Consider the following 18,897-nt stretch of genomic DNA (forward strand, 5'->3'; position numbering starts at 1 on the left):
GGACTATAGACGTGTTTGTCTATTCCCAAATTACACACAGACCCTTCCCCAAAACGACGCCATTCGGGGAGGGGTATTTAAATCCAAAAACCAGCCCTAAGGGCCATTTCCCTTTATTTTTCTTTTTTGCTTAAAAGATCTCCATTCTCTCTAAAAATTCCCTCGCCAGAGGAAAATTGGTCACCGGCCGGTAACCTCTACCGTCATCGATCGCCACCGTCGACCACCAATCACGGTGGCCGAAAAATATCAAAATACACCAAATTGAAGGCCAAGATCTCCTAAACTCGAATCCGACCTCATTTTCTCCTAAAAAGCCCTAAAACTTCCTAGATCTAAGTTTATACCTCGGTATTTCGGTTCTCCGACGACGCTTGGAATCTCCGACAATCATGGGTAAGTTTCTCTCTTTTTCCTTCTTTCGGTTTGTTGTTTGGCTGATGTGGGTTGTCTCTTGCTCGTGTCCTCTTTCTTTTGCAGGTTCGGTGGCCTTTTATAGGCCACCATGGAACTCCCTTCGGACCGGTTAATGAGTGGCCCTCGGTGAGTCACTAGAGCTACGGTGGTGACTCACCCTAGGGTTGTGAGGTGTGCGGCCGTCCTTACATCTTCTGGAGGCTTCTGTTGAGTCGACGGAGGCGTGGCAGCGGCTGGAGTAGAGCGTGGAGGCGATAGCCGGAATAGACCCTAGGGTGTAATGAAACCCTAGGGTTTCTGTTGTATGCATCTAGACCGTTGGATCCCACCAGATCCAACTATTGATAGAGCTGGCGGGTGCTGGAGAAGATGATGCAAACCCTAATCAGGTTTGGGTCCTACTGAGTGGTCTGGGCCGAATCGGGTCTGGACTTTGTATTTTGTTTCTGTTGGGCCTCCGGGTTTGTTATCAATTGGGCCTGTAATATTTATTTGTAATTATTATTATTTAATAATAATAATAATAAAAAAGAATAATAAAAAGAATGGACAAAAAATTAGTGTCTACACCTTGTATCCTTGCATGGTGCAGAAATAGATGCCGAAAGCAAAAATAACAATGACACTTATCATGAATGTTAATACATTCGGAAAAATAATAGATCGACATCGAAGCTGCATCGGATATCTGTTTGTATAAACTCGCATGTCCAAGCAGAAGCTCAACCACCACACAACCAACAGACCACATATCAATAGCAGTTGTATATTCCGTCACCCCGAATATAAGCTCCGGAGCCCTATAGTATCGTGAGCATATATATGATATGTTGGGTTCACCTGGGACCTAAAGATTGTAGAGAAATCTCGTAAGTTTTACAAACAAGAAAAGGAAAGACTTCCGAATTTCGTAAAAAGCTGAACATACCAACTTCTTTGCGCTGCCGAAATCGCATATCTTCACCTAGTGACTGTGGGATTTACCTGTGAATATCTCATGACGTTAGCTCCAATATGCCTTGGCATTCAATATTCAAACAATTAACAGAACAAGAAGAAGAATAGAAGCAAAGACAAGTTAAAGCAAACCAAATTTTGCAGAAAAAAACCACATTATAACATCAGCATACTCAAAAACGTCGAGAAATTGTCAAGTTGATGAGTAACATCCTTTAAACAAGATATTCAAGAAAAATTCTTAGCATCAACCTCCAACTTATTTAAAAAAAATGTAAAAATGACTTACTAGTATATTCTACGGTTTAATATCACAATGACATACACCAACCACATTATGTAAATAATTTAGAGCACAGAAAATCTACAAAAAAAAAAAGGAAGCAATATAAATCGTCACAGCATGCCCTAAGAATATAAACTCAAAAGTGTTAAAATCTTAAATCACTAGACTTTTGTAATCCACTACGATTAGTTAGAGCAAGAAAGGATCAAGGTTACCTGGTACGTATACAGTTGCACGTAAACAATGGGCATATGTTGATTCTGTAGTGGTATTTTGAAACTCTATGAATGGTTTCTCGAACATACTCCAGAACAAGGTTAAGATAGAGCTCATCTTTTTCTGTGGTTGAAAAAAATAGTGCTTCAGCTGGATGACATTAGGATGGTCAAGTATACATATAATCTAGAGTTCCCTGTTCTTGTATCTTTTGTCCTGCAAAACCTTCTTTATTGCAACAGATTCACCTGTCTCCAACCACTTAACCTACATCATAACATAAAATGTTACTAAAACTCGAAGGGCAGGGGCGGGAGGCAAGGTTGTTAAAAACTTTGAATAAATGAAAACACCAAGAGAAAATAGACATGAAGATTGCTACATCATGATAACTTTGTACCTGAAAGACAACACCAAATGAATCGGTACCAACAACATGCTCCACCATATATGAGATTGTCTGAGACAGTAAGACACAAGAAAAAAATGTATTGTTAAATATTTTTCACTACTCAACCATACATTTATAATAAGAGAGAAACCATATACCATCCATATACCATGCATGTAATTGGACTTGAAGATACTAACTTTTTTACCCATTTTTATTTATTATTATTATTATTATAATTATTATTATTATAATTATAATTATTATAATATATATTATTATTATTATTAAAAAATAATAGTTACAAGCCCAAATCCCAGGCCCAACCAGAACCAGCCTAAACCCAACCCTAAATATTTGTGGTTTTAACTAGGGTTTCTAAACCCTAGCTCTAGCCGCCGCCTCATCATCTCAGCCGTTGGATCTGAGAGATCCAACGGCCCACACTCATCCAGATGCAAACCCTAGGGTATGATACCCTAGGGCCACGCGGCCGCCGCAGCTGCTCCCATCATCTCCACCGCTGCCACGTCTCGTCGAAGGCTTCCAGAAGAGCCACTCCAGTCGCACACGTCTCCCCCAAACGGTGAGTCACCACTGGAAGTCCAGTGACTCACCGAAGAACCCCTTTTAGACCGGTCTGAAGCTATCACCGGTGGTGGCTATAAAAGCCACCGAGCCCCCTGCCAACAAAAAAAAGGAAAAAGAACAGAGAACAAAAAAAAACCCCAACAAAGCAGAGCAAACCCACAACACAGCAACCAAAAACAAAAGAAAAGAAAGGAGAGAAGCTTACCAAGGAAGCCACGACCGCCGGACCTCTTCAAACGTCACCAAAAACCTTCGAAAATCGAAGGTACTTTTTTAGATTTGCTCCGATCGGGAGCTGTTTAAAAGAAAAGAACATCGGAACGGCTGTCGGCCGATGTGCTTCTCTCTGTTTTAGAGAGAAGCGAGAGAGAATTTGAATTCTCTCAGAAGAGAGAGAGAGGAAAGAAAGGAAATGAGAGCTGGCCCTTAGGGCTTGCCGGTTTCGGGCTTTAAATAGCCCTTCCCGAACGATGTCGTTTCGGGGAGGGCTATTTGTGTAATTAACTAAGGGTTAAATCCCGTCCGCAGTCCCTTAACTTGTAATTCTTATAATTTAGTCACTAAATCAAATTTATAATCCTTTTAATTTGGTCTCTCAATTTTATTTATTTATATTTTAGCCCTTAACCGTAATTATAAATATTTTAGATAAAATACGTATTTAGTCCTTTAGTTTTAATAAATAATATTTTAATCATGAGTATATATTTTTAATTTATTTTAATCTGATATTCGAATTTTATATAATTTTATTTTAGTCACCAAATTAATAAATAAGGAAAATGGCATGTTTAATCCCTATAATTTTAAATAATTAATTATGAATTAGGTATTTAATTTTAATTTTATTATAATTTAGTCACTAATTTTAAATATTTTCATTTATTTTACCGCTCTTAAATATATAGTTCTAATTGTATTTTTATTGTTTTAATTTTACTTGTTTATATATTTAAATATTATTTTTATTATTATTATATAGTCATATAAATATATATATAATAAATAATAATTTATATTTTTTACATAAATTATTTTTATCATATTTTAATGTTTATTTATTTATTTTTCAATATCGAAGAAAAGGGCATTCTTAATACAACTGGATATCCTATTCTTGTATTTTAAAATTAAATATTATAAAAAAATTATAATTTAATTTTATTTAAATTATTATATTAATATTTATTAATATCGAAGAAAAGAGCTGTCTTAAGACACCTAGAAGTCCTTTTCTGATATTTCTAAATAAATAAATATTTTATTTATAAATATATATAAATTATTTTTTTTATAATTATAATTTTGAAATAATAGGATTATAAATTAAATATATTTTTAATTTTTAAATTTTTAATAATAGAGACAATTTATAATTAAAAAAGTGCCAATTTTGGGCGTTGTAGGGGTGCTAATCCTTCCCTAAACGTAACCGACCACGAATCCCTTTTTATTATCAAAAAGAACAAATTTTTGGTTAAAACGCAGATCAGTTTATCTTTTAATTGATGTTTTATTAAAAACTCCTTTAAAAGATATTTTTTTAGGTATTCGACCTACCTGACCCAAAAGGCCGATGGCGACTCCCAAATTATTTTCAAAACCATTTATTCACATCATTTTTCCTGCCAAATAAATATTTCGTGCCCGGACGAAAACCGGTTACGACAGCTTGGCGACTCCGCTGGGGACTGGTCAAACTTTTAAAATCAATTATAAATTGTCTCTATTAATTATAAATTAAAAATTCATATATTTGATTTATAATTCTTTCTTTTCAAATTTTTTTATATACTTATTATTTTCATAGCATTTATATATTTTCTTATTAATATTTCATTTTATTTGCAAGTATTTTATTTTATTATTTATTTTTCTGTCAAAGGTTTGAACATTTCTCCTCACACACAACACTTGCATTGCATAACATAAAGCTCTATAATTGAGTTTGTCCCTTTTAAGTGGGAGTGAAAGAGACGTCTTCGTGAGAATTTATTCTCCGTGTCAGACCTAGCAAGTAACTTTCATGATTCATATGCTCTATGTCTTCGTGAGAATTTATTCTCCGTGTCAGGCATAGAGAAATGTGTCACCTCGAATTGAACTCGATTCGTTTAAAGTCTGTAATGGACTAGGATTGAGGGTTTGATAGCCCAAGGGGGCATCAACAAAGACAGTTCGGGTACCTTTATTCTTAGATCTGAAACCCTGCATATAATAAACCTTAGAAACTCTTCCGATCTGAAGCCATGCCGAAATTTTGTCCAAAATAGGTGTACACACAGGAGAAATGAATTCTAACTTTCCTTTTAATTTATTTATTTATTTTCTTACTGATTAAATTACATGTGAATTTAAATTATGAAAAAAGCATGTTTAAATAAGGATATTTAGGTAGACATTATTATTAAATTTCTTTATTATGTAAACTAATTCATTTCTGTTTGTGTGTTCTTTATTTCTTCTGTTTGCATAGCATCCTACAGGATAAAAGACATTGATCCTCGTGTTAATTGTCTCATTGGAAAGCCTTCATCCATGGATAAAAAGTGTTCAAATCAAATAATTCTAAACTCAGAAGTAAGACAGTGGGCTGAGGACTTACAAAGACAAGGAGGAGACAGTCTGCAAGATGACTATGTATCGGACTTGGCCAGTTATGCTCCAGTTTCGCTAAAAAGAAATGATATGCAAGATTTGTGAAGCATTTGGGAAAGTTGGGACTCAAATAAAAAGTTGCAGTTTTATCAGACTTACGGAGACATCCCATATTTGCTCTATGTTGAAGTTGATGATGACTTACTTCGAGCCCTAATTCAATTCTGGAATCCCGGGTACAATTGCTTCACTCTCAATAAAGAGGACTTGGTCCCTACTATTGAAGAATACACAACTTTGTTACATATAGAAGGGGCTTTGGAGAAGCAAATTTATTCAAAGTCAATTAAAACTCAACCCTTTCGAGTTAAATTAGCAAAGATTGCCGGAGTACGAGAAGAATGGGTGGCATCCCGTACAAAACAAAAAGGCGAAAGCAAAGGCATTGCTTGGACTAACATTAAAGAACTTATTCAGAGTCATCCAAACACTAAAGTACGATTCGATCTATTTGCTCTGGGTATGTATGGTGTGGTCATCTTCCCAAAAGTATTGGGATATATTGAAGCTGCAGTAGTAGATTTGTTTGAGCAACTACCAAAAAAGATTAATCCTTCTTCTGCAATTCTAGCAGAGACTTTCAGATCGTTAAATGCTTGTAGAAAGCTAGGAGGTGGACGATTCTCAGGGTGTACCCAATTGTTATATGTTTGGATCCGTAGCCATTTTTGGAGAATAGAAAAGGTTTCATACCGGCGCTTTAATACGGATTACTCACCACTAAAAGAATTTCTGGAGCAAGAATGGCCGAAAGAAATTAAGAAGATATGTGGATTAATGCCTTTCGAAATATGCAAAGCAATGACATTGTTTGGCGAGCCCCATGGAAAATCCAAAGAGAATTCTTTTACAAATGTGGTGATTACAATTGGATAATGATGCTCGGATTGTGGGGAGGAATTGGATATGCACCACTTTTGGTCATAAGACAGTATGAAGGTCGTCAATTTGTACCTGTCACTGTTGGATTACATTCGTCTGAGTTCGTATTCCACAGCAAAAATTATAAAATAAATATTATGGACGCTTTTACAGCTTGGAAAACAACTTTTTGTATCCGAGCTAAAGCAGCAAAAGAAATGCTAACTCCTGATTATGAGGAATGGAGATCTGTCAGGAAAAATGAAAATATTCATCTACCAGATCAAAATGAGGATATCTCTATGGAAGATCGCATTAAGGTGGTTCCATCAGAGATTGAAATCCTGAGAGCTGAGTTTGAAGCAGAAAGAGAAGGCTGGTCGAGAAAATTAGAGCAAATGAGACGAGATAAAGCTATGTTGGGTGTTGACATTGACTTTCATTCATCACAATGTGCAATGTTGAGAGAAAACAAAGAAAAAGTTGATGGTGAATTTAGAGCATTAAAGAAAAATGGAAGATTTTGAGGTTGACAGAAGAGAGCGAATTATAAAACACAAAGCTGAACATCGCGAGATCATGAATGAAATGCAAAGAGAAAGGGATCGAGCCAAAGATTTAGAGGAGATGAAGAATGACATCTTTGATAAATTTGAAGATGAGAAAAATATCATGTTCAAGGGATTTGAATCTGAAATGAACCAGCTGATTGCCAAACTTGAAGTCAGAGGCCAAAAGATTGAAGAGTTCAATATTGAAAAAGAAAAATGGGAGCTGGAAAGAAAGAATTTCAACACCAAACTTGAGGTAGAGCAAGAAATGGCTAGCAATTGGATGCAAAGATGCAGAAACAAGAATGTTCAAATCCAGAAGCTTAATCAAAGAACGCAAGAAGCATGAACAAAATTTGAAGAAGATCTGGATCGGTCTAGAAACAAAAACTCAGAGTTTAACGCTTACATTTTGCAACTTGAAGAGTCATTATTTCAAGAAAAGGTTCATCTAGGACCTAATGATCTCAAAGAAAGTAATGAGGAAAGTGCTTCACTGCGAAGACGCATTAGAGATCTTGAAAAAACTCTGTACAATTATCAAGTCAGAATCACTGAGTTAGAGCAAACTCTTGAAGGAACTAATGAACAATGGCAAAAGTCAACTGATTTCTATGTAGAAAGAAGTGAAGAAAGAAGTAATATGGTATTCGAAGCCATGGTACAAATGAACGAAGTTGCTAGATATGTTGGGGAACTAGCTGTTGAAGCTAAAATAATTGAGCATCACGTTGATCCAGTTTCTAAGTTCGGAAAGAATGTGTCATGGTTAATGAAAGAAATTATAGAGCTTAATAGGAAAGCTAAGCCTTATCTGTAGTTATGAACTATTATAAAGAAACTTTTGTATGCCGATGAAAGTTGTTCTATGACAGTTAACTTTTTGGGATCAATACCTTTTTGCATACATACATTTTGCTTACATTCATTATTCATTTCATGATTTTCTTTATGTAAAATTTTTATTATTAAGATAAAATTCATTAATTAAAATTTGAAAAAAAATATAATAATATCAGAAGATTTTTCAATCGCAGTTATTCTGGCCAAAAGAGAAATACAACATCACTACGGTACTAGACAAGCTACTAAGAGAATTATGGAGGATAAAATACAACGTATTGAGGAACAACATAATAAAGAACAAGCAGAAATGAGAATGAAGCTAGAGAAAATTGAAGCCAGTATTGCAAATTCACAAGACAGCATGATGCAGAAAATAGAAGACATGTTTAAAAAGCATGCTATCATTGGAAAAATGTATGAAAATCCTGTATCTTTCGACCAAGAACCTATGTATCCTTTAGGTTTTCCACCAGAACCAATTTATCACTCTGGTACTACACCTATACAAATCAATGCTCGCACATCAACATTTCAAGAAGCCAAACCACATGAAAATCGACAAGTGGATCCTGCATCTTCAAGCAAAAATCCACTTATATCAGATGTGAAAATAGGGGATTTTAATGCTGAGCATTTAATCCCAGATTTGAATGAGCTGAATGAGAAAGAAAAAGTAAATGAAGAATTGACCAGAAAGATCAAGAGCTTAGAAGAACGAATGAAATCCGTGGAAATAACTGAATCATTCTATGGGTTTGACGCTAGTGAGTTGAGTTTGGTTCCAGACCTAATCCTCCCCATCAAGTTCAAAGCTCCCGAATTTGATAGATATGACGGTACCACATGCCCTTCATCCCACATTACTATGTTTTGTCGCATAATGGCAGGATATGTGAAAGACGAGAAATTGTTAATTCACTGCTTTCAAGATAGTTTGACAGGACCAGCCTTAAAATGGTATACTCAATTGACCAAAGCTAACATTAGATCTTGGAAAGATCTGGCTAAAGTATTCCTAGAACAGTACCGCCACGTAACAGACATGGTCCCTGATAGATGGACTCTCCAAAATTTGGAGAAAAAGAATAACGAAACGTTCAGATGGTATGCTCAGAGATGGTGTGACACGGCAGCCCAAGTTCAACCACCTTTGTCAGAAAAAGAGGCCACAGTAATATTTGTCCATACATTGAAAGCTCCTTATTTAAATCATCTAATGGGGAATGCAACCAGAAATTTTGCAGATTTGGTCATTTCTGGAGAACTCATTGAAAATGTCTTGAAAAGTGGAAAAATTGAATCAAATGAGGGGTGTAGTTCCAAAAGACCTATGTACCAGAAAAAAGAGAATGAAGTCAACAATGCAAATTCTTACAACAAGGATTCATCGAAAAGTGTTACAATAACCCAGCCAAGGGTTAAGAAAGAAGAAACAAACACTACTCGAGTAGAGTCCAGAGGATCTCGAAAGGAAAATGAAAGGTTGTCTTTTACACCTTTACCAGTACCATATGCTGAAATCTATGATTCGCTGTTAAAAGCAGATGTCATACGGCCCTATCCTTTGGTTCCCATGCAACCACCATTCCCTCCATGGTATGATGTAAAGGCACACTGTGTTTACCATGAAGGAATTACGGGTCATTCTATTGAAAACTGTTTGGCATTCAAAAGGGTGGTTCAAAATTTGATCAACACTGGAAAGTTGGAATTCAATTCACCATCTACATCAAATTATCCATTGCCAAATCATGGAGATAAAAACGTGAATGCAATTTAGGAAGAGAACAGAAAGAAAGCAAAAACTGACATTTCTGAAATTAAATCTCCTTTTGTTTGGGTATTTCAACAACTCTCTTTAGCTGGTATAATTCCACAACAATTCAGGCCAAAGCATAATGAAGGCAAGAATTATTGTGAATATCATCAAGAGAAGGGGCATAAAATTCAACTATGTCCTGAGTTTAGGGATTTGGTGCAAAATTTGATGAATAGCAGAGAGATAGAATTCTTTGAAGAAGAACCAGGGAAAAAGAAGATGATGTTTGCTCATCAGAAGATTCTAAACCTAGTCAAAGAACAAATGATCCTGTGATCATTAATGTGAAATCATCTACAGTAATTCCTGTACCAACAAAACCGAAAGTAGTTATCACAACTCCTTTACCATTTCCATACAAGGATACCCGTAGGGTACCTTGGAATTATACTACCAATGTTTCAATGGTAGGAGGATCTGTTTCTCTAGAAAAAACAGAAGAGAAAATACAGAGTCTGGGTTCGACATCTGAAGCAGTGAGTGAAGTCGGATTCTTTACAAGAAGTGGGAGATGTTACTCTCCCGAAACATCCAATGCCTCGGAACAAGTGAAAACAAAAGGAAAAACCATGGTAATACCCCAAAAGGTATTTAATGATGAATCCCCTCCAGCATTCAATGAGCCTGTAACAGAAAAACAAGCGCAAGAATTTTTGAAATTCCTGAAACATAGTGAGTATAGTGTGGTTGAACAACTACACAAACAACAAGCGAGAATTTCTATTCTTGATCTATTGATGAATTCAGAAGCACATAGAAATGCTTTGATGAGAATGCTTAATCAAACCTTTATCCCTGAAGATATATCCCTCAATAAACTTGACAGAATTATGGGACATATAGCCGCTGACAATTACATAACGTTCACGGATGATGAAATACCTGAAGGCGGAATGGGGTCAGTAAAAGCTTTGAATATCACTACACATTGTCATGGTCATGTTTTGCCAGGAGTATTGATTGACAATGGATCCGCTCTCAACTTGATGCCTCTAGTCACACTTCAAAGAATGCCTGTGGATAAATCACACATGAAGAGTTATCAGAATGTAGTACGAGCCTTTGATGGTACTCAAAAAGAGGTGCTTGGGAAAATGGAAATACCGTTGTTAATCGAACCAGTCGTGTACAATATTGACTTTGTGGTGATGGACATCCACCCTACATATAATTGTTTATTAGGGAGGCCATGGATTTATTCAGCAGGAGCCGTTCCTTCTTCATTACATCAGAAATTGAAATTTGTTGTTGATGGACAACTAATATGCGTAGGAGCTGAAGAAGAAATCATTGCGTCTATAACAAGTGATGTTCCATATATTGAAACCAATGATGATGCTCTTGAATGCTCTTTCCGAGCTCTTGAATTTGTCAATGCAACCTTTATTGCAGAAGGAAGCAAAATTCCATATCCCAGATTATCTGATTGCACCAAGATGACGGTACGACAAACTTTAGGCATCGGAGCTAAAGCTGGGAAAGGTTTAGGAAAGAATCTTCAACGGATTTCAGTTCATGTAAGTATAAAGATGAAGAAAGATCGTTTTGGGCTTGGATTTAAGCCCAATTTTCAGCAAAAGAACAAAGAGATGAAAAGAAGGTGTGAAGACAGAAAGGCAAGGTTGAAAGGAAAAGAAATCCTTTGGGAACACATGTTTTTCCCACAGTTGAAGACCACATTCAGATCAGGAGGAACAATTAATGTAGAACAATAGCTTGTTGAGGCCTTTAAAGAAGAAAAGTTGATGAAAGATCAAAGCATAGTTGAAGAAGCTATGAATGGATTATTTATCAACATGATCATGAATGACAACAAGACTGGCAAATATTTGGATAGGATTCGCCCATGTTTTCCTGGAGAAACACTCAACAATTAGACCACTGAAGACCTTCATATAGTTTTTAATATTAACACAGAGTAATATTCATAACTAATCTTTATGTTTAGCTCAAAAGTATGAAAACTTTTTGTTATCTTGTAAAGGAAATTATGTTAACCTAATATTAAATATAAGAAATTTTCTTTAAAATTTTCAGATGGCAATCATTTTTTACATTTTCTTACATTTTACATTTATTTCATAAATTTACTATATTCTTTCGGAAATATGTCAGACTTAAATTTGCAGGTGTCACAATGTTAATAGCATGTTTATTCCTAAATTTAATCGAGAGATAAATTTAGAGCAGCCCATATGTCTGGAAGAAATCAATGGGTGTGAGGATGAACTGGAATGTGATGTTCCTACTGAATTATTAAGAGTGGTAGAAAAAGAAGATAAACAAATTCTACCTCACAAAGAAGAGATTGAAACTGTAAATCTGGGAACAGATGAAGAAATGAAAGAGGTGAAAATTTGTACTACTATGACAATCAAGATAAAACAAGAATTGATAAATCTTCTTCAAGAGTTCAAAGATATATTCGCCTGGTCTTATCAAGATATGCCTGGTTTGAGTACAGATATAGTAATGCACAAGCTTCCAATCAATCCAGAATATAAACCGGTCCAACAAAAGCTCAGGCGAATGAGGCCAGAAATATTGTTACAGATCAAAGAGGAAGTGATGAAACAGATTAATGCAGGTTTCCTACAGGCAGCCAAATACTCAGAATGGGTAGCCAACATTGTTCCCGTACCAAAGAAAAATGGGAAAGTTCGAATGTGTGTGGATTACAGAGATCTCAACAAAGCTAGTCCGAAAGATAGCTTTCCATTACCCCACATAGACACCTTGGTAGACAATACTACAGGACACGCATGGTTTTCATTTATGGATGGCTTTTCAGGATATAATCAGATAAAAATGAATCCTGAAGACATGGAAAAAACAACATTTGTAACCATGTGGGGCACATTCTGCTATAAAGTGATGCCATTTGGATTGAAAAATGCAGGGGCAACGTATCAAAGAGCCATGGTAACTTTGTTTCATGACATGATGCACAAAGAGATTGAAGTATATGTAGATGACATGATTGCCAAATCCCGAACTGAATAAGAACATATTCAAAATCTGAGAAAGCTTTTCCAGAGATTGATGAAGTATCAATTAAAGCTCAACCCCGCTAAATGCACTTTTGGGGTAACTTCCAGGAAACTTTTGGGATTTTTGGTCAGCAAAAAAGGAATCGAGATTGATCCAGATAAAGTAAAAGCAATTCAAGATCTTCCACCACCCAATACAAAAAAAGAAGTTCGAGGCTTTTTGGGAAGATTAAATTATATATCTCGGTTTATTTCTCAATTAACTGACAAATGTGATCCAGTGTTCAAATTACTTTGAAAGAACAATCCTGAAGTCTGGAATGATGAATGTCAAGAAACTTTGGATATTATTAAGAAATATTTATCCAATGCCCCCATTTTAGTATCACCAATGCCTGATAGACCGTTAATTCTCTACTTGACGGTCTTTGAAAATTCGATGGGATGTGTACTAGGACAGCATGATGAATCTGGAAGAAAAGAAAAAGCTATTTATTATCTGAGCAAGAAATTTACTGATTGTGAAATTGGATATCCACCAATACAAAAATTATGTTGTTCCTTGGTGTGGGCTACTCGAAGACTCAGACAATATATGTTATACCATACTACTTGGTTAATATCCAAACTTGATCCTTTGAAATTCTTAATGGAATCGCCAGCTTTGACAGGTAGAATGGCTAGATGGCAAATGTTATTATCTGAGTTTGATATTGTATATGTCAACCAAAAAGCGATAAAAGGAAGTGTCATAGCTGATTTTCTAGCCAGTCATGTATCAAATGATTATCAGCCTTTGAGTTTCAATTTTCCAGATGAAGATTTGTTGTGCATATCCATGAATGAAGAAGTCGGAACAAATGGTGCATCTGCATCTTGGAAGCTTTACTTTGACGGAGCATCCAACGCCTTGGGATGAGGAATCAGGGCAGTGTTAATTTCTCCAGAAAATATTTATTATCCCTTTACAAGTAGACTGGAGTTCTTTTGCACCAATAACATGGCGGAATACGAAGCTTGTGTCATGGGATTGAAAGCAGCTATAGAAAGAAAAATCAAATGTCTCAAAATATATGGAGATTCATCGTTAGTGGTGTATCAATTACGAGGAGAATGGGAAACAAAAGATCCCAAATTGTTGGAATACCGAAATTTTACCCTCAAATTAGTGAAAGGATTTGAGAAAGTCACCTTCAATTATCTCCCTCGAGAAGAAAATCAAATGGCAGATGCTTTGGCTACATTAGCTGCTATGTTTCAGGCAACTAAGAAAGTTGATATGATGCCAATCAAAATGCAAGTATATGAAATTCCTGCACATTTTTATAATGTGGAGGAAGAGGTAGATGGTAAACCATGGTATCATGATATCCTGCAATATATCAAAAATCAAAATTATCCACAAAATGCATCTGAAATTGATAAAAGAACCTTGAGAAGAATGGATGCTGGATATTCTCTTGATAGCGAGATTATGTATAGAAGAAGCAATGATCAAATGCTATTGAGATGTTTAAATGCCAGTGAAGCCAGAAGCATCATTGAAGAAGTACACAGTGGAATATGCGGAACACATGCAAATGGTCTTTCCATGGCCAGAAAAATAATGAGATATGGATACTATTGGGCTACCATGCACACAGATTGCATTGATTATGCAAGGAAATGTCATAAATGCCATATATATGCAGACAAGATTCATGTACCCCCATCTCCTTTACACGTAATGACAGCACCCTGGCCATTTTCTATGTGGGGAATAGATGTCATTGGTGCAATCACACCAAAAGCATCGAATGGACATTGCTTCATCCTTGTGGCAATTGATTATTTTACCAAATGGGTTGAAGCTGCTTCATATGCCAATATTAAGAGGTCCACAGTCTGCAAATTCATAAAGAAAGAGATAGTTTGCCGGTATGGCCTACCAGAAAGGATCATTATAGATAATGCTCTGAACCTGAACAACAAAATGATGACCGAACTTTGGCACAGTTTAAGATCAAACATGCAAACTCAGTGGCATATCGTCCAAAGATGAATGGGGCAGTTGAAGCAGCAAATAAGAACATCAAGAGAATCATTACAAAGACCACTGAAACTTACAAAGATTGGCACGAGAAGTTACCTTTTGCTTTATATACATACCGAACTACTGTTCGAACATCTACTAGGGCAACACCTTTTTCTTTAGTCTACGGGATGGAAGCAGTCTTACCAATTGAAGTTGAGATTCCATCGCTTCGAATGTTGAGAGAAACAAAATTGGATGAATCCGAATGGATCCAAGCTAGATTTGATCAATTGAACCTTATTGAGGAGAAAAGATTGAAAGCTATTTGCCATGGACAGATGTATCAGAAACGGATGATGAAGTCTCATGACAAAAAAGTACATCCAAGAGAATTCCAAGAAGGTGATCTAGTACTAAAAAAGATCTTGCCTATACATAAAGATTTCCGTGGGAAATGGATGCCTAATTGGGAAGGGCCATACGTTGTAAAAAAGGCCTTTTCCGGAGGAGCGTTGATCTTGGCAGAAATTGATGGAAAAATTCTGAGAAATCCAATAAACTCGGATTCTGTCAAGAAATATTATGCTTGAAGAAAAAAAGAACGAAAAAAGGAAAAAGAACAAAAAAAAGAAAAAAGAAAAAAAAAAGAAAAGAAAAAAAGAAAAAGGGGTCAAGATGAAAACTCGAAAAGGGCATCTTGTAACCAAATGAAGGATTTGAGTTGAAAACCTGAATGGGCGGCTCAAATGCTTATTGATATTAGGCATCTGGCAATTGAACCCTCTTAAGATTTTGACAGTTTGAGAGAAACTTCACATCTACAAGCATTTTGATAACGTTTGAGATCTTCCAGACAAAAGCTTACATCATTGCTCTAAATCGTGTCGATTTGATTAATTTAGAAATACTCATGCTAATAATTTGTTGAGTCATTTGAATTTTTATCATTCTTGTGCTTGCCATAACTTTGAATACAATTCTATCTATTAATAAATTCCAAGTTCAATTTATTTGAGATTCAATTTATTTTCGAAAATTCAATTTATTCTTTTATGGATTAACATAATTTTGAAATAAGTTAAAGATTTCTGAATATCACTTTATGTTAATACTTTTAAAGGCATGGAATACAAAATAAGCAAATTATCACCATCATAAAGCCATGAACAAGTCATTATCTGCACTCTGGTTATATAGGGTAACATTGGTTACAGTATTCCAAAAGTTGAAGATGACAAGTTTTACTGTCAACTAAACCGTTCCATGATTCGAAAAAAGTGGGATATATTGGAGCAGCATAAGAGACAGTTTGTTGTAGTAATCATTGCAAGTAAATGCACCAACAAAAATCTTTAAGCCCATCACAATGATGTTTATTCCTTCCAGTAAGGTTGTTACGCTGGATGCCACCACCAACAAGGTCGAGTCCGTTAAAACTACTCATCAATTGCTCCAACCGATCATCATTTAGTTCTTGCACATCTGTTTTCAAAAGTATGCCAAGACAGTAAAAGGCAACCTCTGCATCATTGATCCCAGAGAAAAGAGACAGGACATTGATACCACCATGGAACATGTCTCTATACAGATCCTCATGTATGGTTTTTAGGGAAACCTAGAAGCATTTCCACCTCATCAGGTTCAAGTATAGTAACTTTATTCCTTCCAACCCATACCAGATTCCATTTTCAGCACTCATCAAGAACATACTTCTAGACACTCGAAGGTGGCTCATCGTCATAAGCTTCAAGAGCCTTACATATCCTTTCTGTCAATTTGGCACTTCCTGTACATGTTTGTAAATAGTTCAACTTTGTTCTTGGATCCCAGGAAGGCCATCATTTCTTTGTCAGTGGAAAAATATCATGTATAGTGCGTGGAGAAAACAAGATAAGAGGAAATATGTTCTCAATTGGCAGATTATGAATATAGCCTATTTTCAGTGTAGTAGCATGAAAATGCTTCGAATCTACAAATTCTGGCTCTACATCGAATAAAGTACTATGATATTCCAGTCCAAACATTAATTGGAGCAAGATGAATGTGCTCATAGTAGAAATAAGAAGACCCAATAGCATCTTTGGAAGTGTTCTTTGAGTTATCTGATTTGGTTTGGTATGAACCCCAAAAACCAATCATTGGATTTGAAATATGAATGTGCTCATAGTAGAAATAAGAAGACCCAATAGCATATTCTGGAAGTGTTCTTTGAGTTATCTGACCTAGTTTGGTAGGAACCACAGAACCAATCATTGGAATTAAAAGATGAACTGCATGATTGTTTTCATTAAGAAGCTTCTTTTCAAGCTTCTTCTGCTTATTTCTTTCCCAAAAATCATAGCCCAAGTTTCGCCTTTTCTTGTAATTGGGATCATTGCATAATGGCTTCCTATCTTTTACCGGAATAAGTGCGTTAGCAGCCTTAGCCATTTGAGCAGCACATATAAAATCTGTCAAATTTGTAATTGATGAATCTGAACCACATCTCTTCATGGCTATTGAAGCCTCGGCCTCTGAGAATCCTATTTCTTTTCAAGTATAACAGTTTACTCTCCTCATCAGAATCAGAATTCAAGATTTTCTCGATATTAAAAGAACTATCGATATCTGTGAAATCATCTTGAAAGATCACTTCATAATCAGATGAGTTGTTATCAGAATCAACATGTTGCATGAATGCAAGCTTTTCAAGAGCCTATACTATTGAGTTTTATTCTCAAGAGATTTTGTGACATTATATCTACATCTACATTTGTCAAAGATGATAGATTCTCTGGTTTGAAGAAGAAAGATTTATTGGGTTTCTACAACTGAAGAAATACTCAGTTCACCAATTTGAAATCAAATAACTTAACATTCATGCATCATATTTAGGCATTTGCAAAAATAGGTGCATTTGCATTCATTCTCATCCATGTTGAATTTTGACAGGAATTTCAAAGATTTTAGCAAAGATTCAAATCCATCATTTGATGGATCAGCATTACCAGAAAGTTCATAATGAGAAGAACTCATCTGAAGAAGGAAGAAGAAGTTCATAATGAGAAGAACTTGTTCAACTTTTTGCTTAAATTCATCATTCAATGGATCAGCATTACCAGTTCGAGTTCATAATAAGAAGAACTCATCTGAAGAAGGAAGAAGAAGTTCATAATGAGAAGAACTTGTTCAACTTTTTGCTTAAATTCATCATTCAATGGATCAACATTACCAGTTCGAGTTCATAATAAGAAGAACTCATCTGAAGAAGGAAGAAGAAGTTCATAATGAGAAGAATTTGTTCAACCTTTTGTTTAAATTCATCATTTGATGGATTAACATTGCTAGGTAGAGTTCATAATGAGAAGAACTCGTCATCTGAAGAAGAAGAACTTTATAATGAGAAGAATTTGTTCAACTTTTTTGCTCAAATCCATCACTTGATGATCAGCTTTTCCAGAGAAGTTCATAATGAGAAGAACTCATCTAAAAAAGAAGTTCATAATGAGAAGAACTCATCTGAAGAAGAAGAAGTTCATAATGAGAAGAACTCATCTGAAGAAGAAGAAGTTCATAATGAGAAGAACTCATCTGAAGAAGAAGAAGTTCACAATGAGAAGAGCTTGTTCAACCTTTTGCATATTTCTATTACAGAAAGAGATAGATTAGCATCAACCTTTCCATAGAAAGTTCATAATGAGAAGAACTCATCTGAAGAAGAAGAAGTTCACAATGAGAAGAGCTTATTCAACCTTTTGAATGACTCTATCACAGAAGGAAATAGGTCAACTTCATCCCCATCGGAAAGTTCATAATGAGAAAAACTCATCTGAAGAAAGAGAAGAATTTATTCAACATCTCCATCATAATCAAGTAAAGCCAAATGGATAAAAAAATTATTATCTTTTCGTCTTTGCCCTATTCTTGTTAACACAAGAATGAGCAAAGAGGGGCAGCTGAAGATACTAACTTTTTTACCCATTTTTATTTATTATTATTATTATTATTATTATAATTATTATTATAATATATATTATTATTATTATTAAAAAAATAATAGTTACAAGCCCAAATCCCAGGCCCAACCAGAACCAGCCCAAACCCAACCTTAAACATTTATGGTTTCAGCTAGGGTTTCTAAACCCTAGCTCTAGCCGCAGCCTCATCATCTCAGCCGTTGGATCTGAGAGATCCAACGGACCACACTCATCCAGATGCAAACTCTAGGGTATGATACCCTAGGGCCACGCGGCCGCCGCAGCTGCTCCCATCATCTCCACCGCTGCCACGTCTCGTCGAAGGCTTCTAGAAGAGCCACTCC

The 18,897-nt window shown here is 35.6% G+C and overlaps 1 pseudogene; it reads right to left on the reverse strand.

The window, feature by feature from the left end:
* Window positions 1–18,897, reverse strand: part of LOC120129770 — a 34,030-nt pseudogene that overhangs the window by 11,799 nt on the left and 3,334 nt on the right.

The sequence above is a fragment of the Hibiscus syriacus genome, unplaced genomic scaffold, assembly GCF_006381635.1.
Source record: "Hibiscus syriacus cultivar Baekdansim isolate YM2019G1 unplaced genomic scaffold, ASM638163v2 tig00110503_pilon, whole genome shotgun sequence".
NCBI classification, from domain to species: Eukaryota; Viridiplantae; Streptophyta; class Magnoliopsida; order Malvales; family Malvaceae; genus Hibiscus; species Hibiscus syriacus.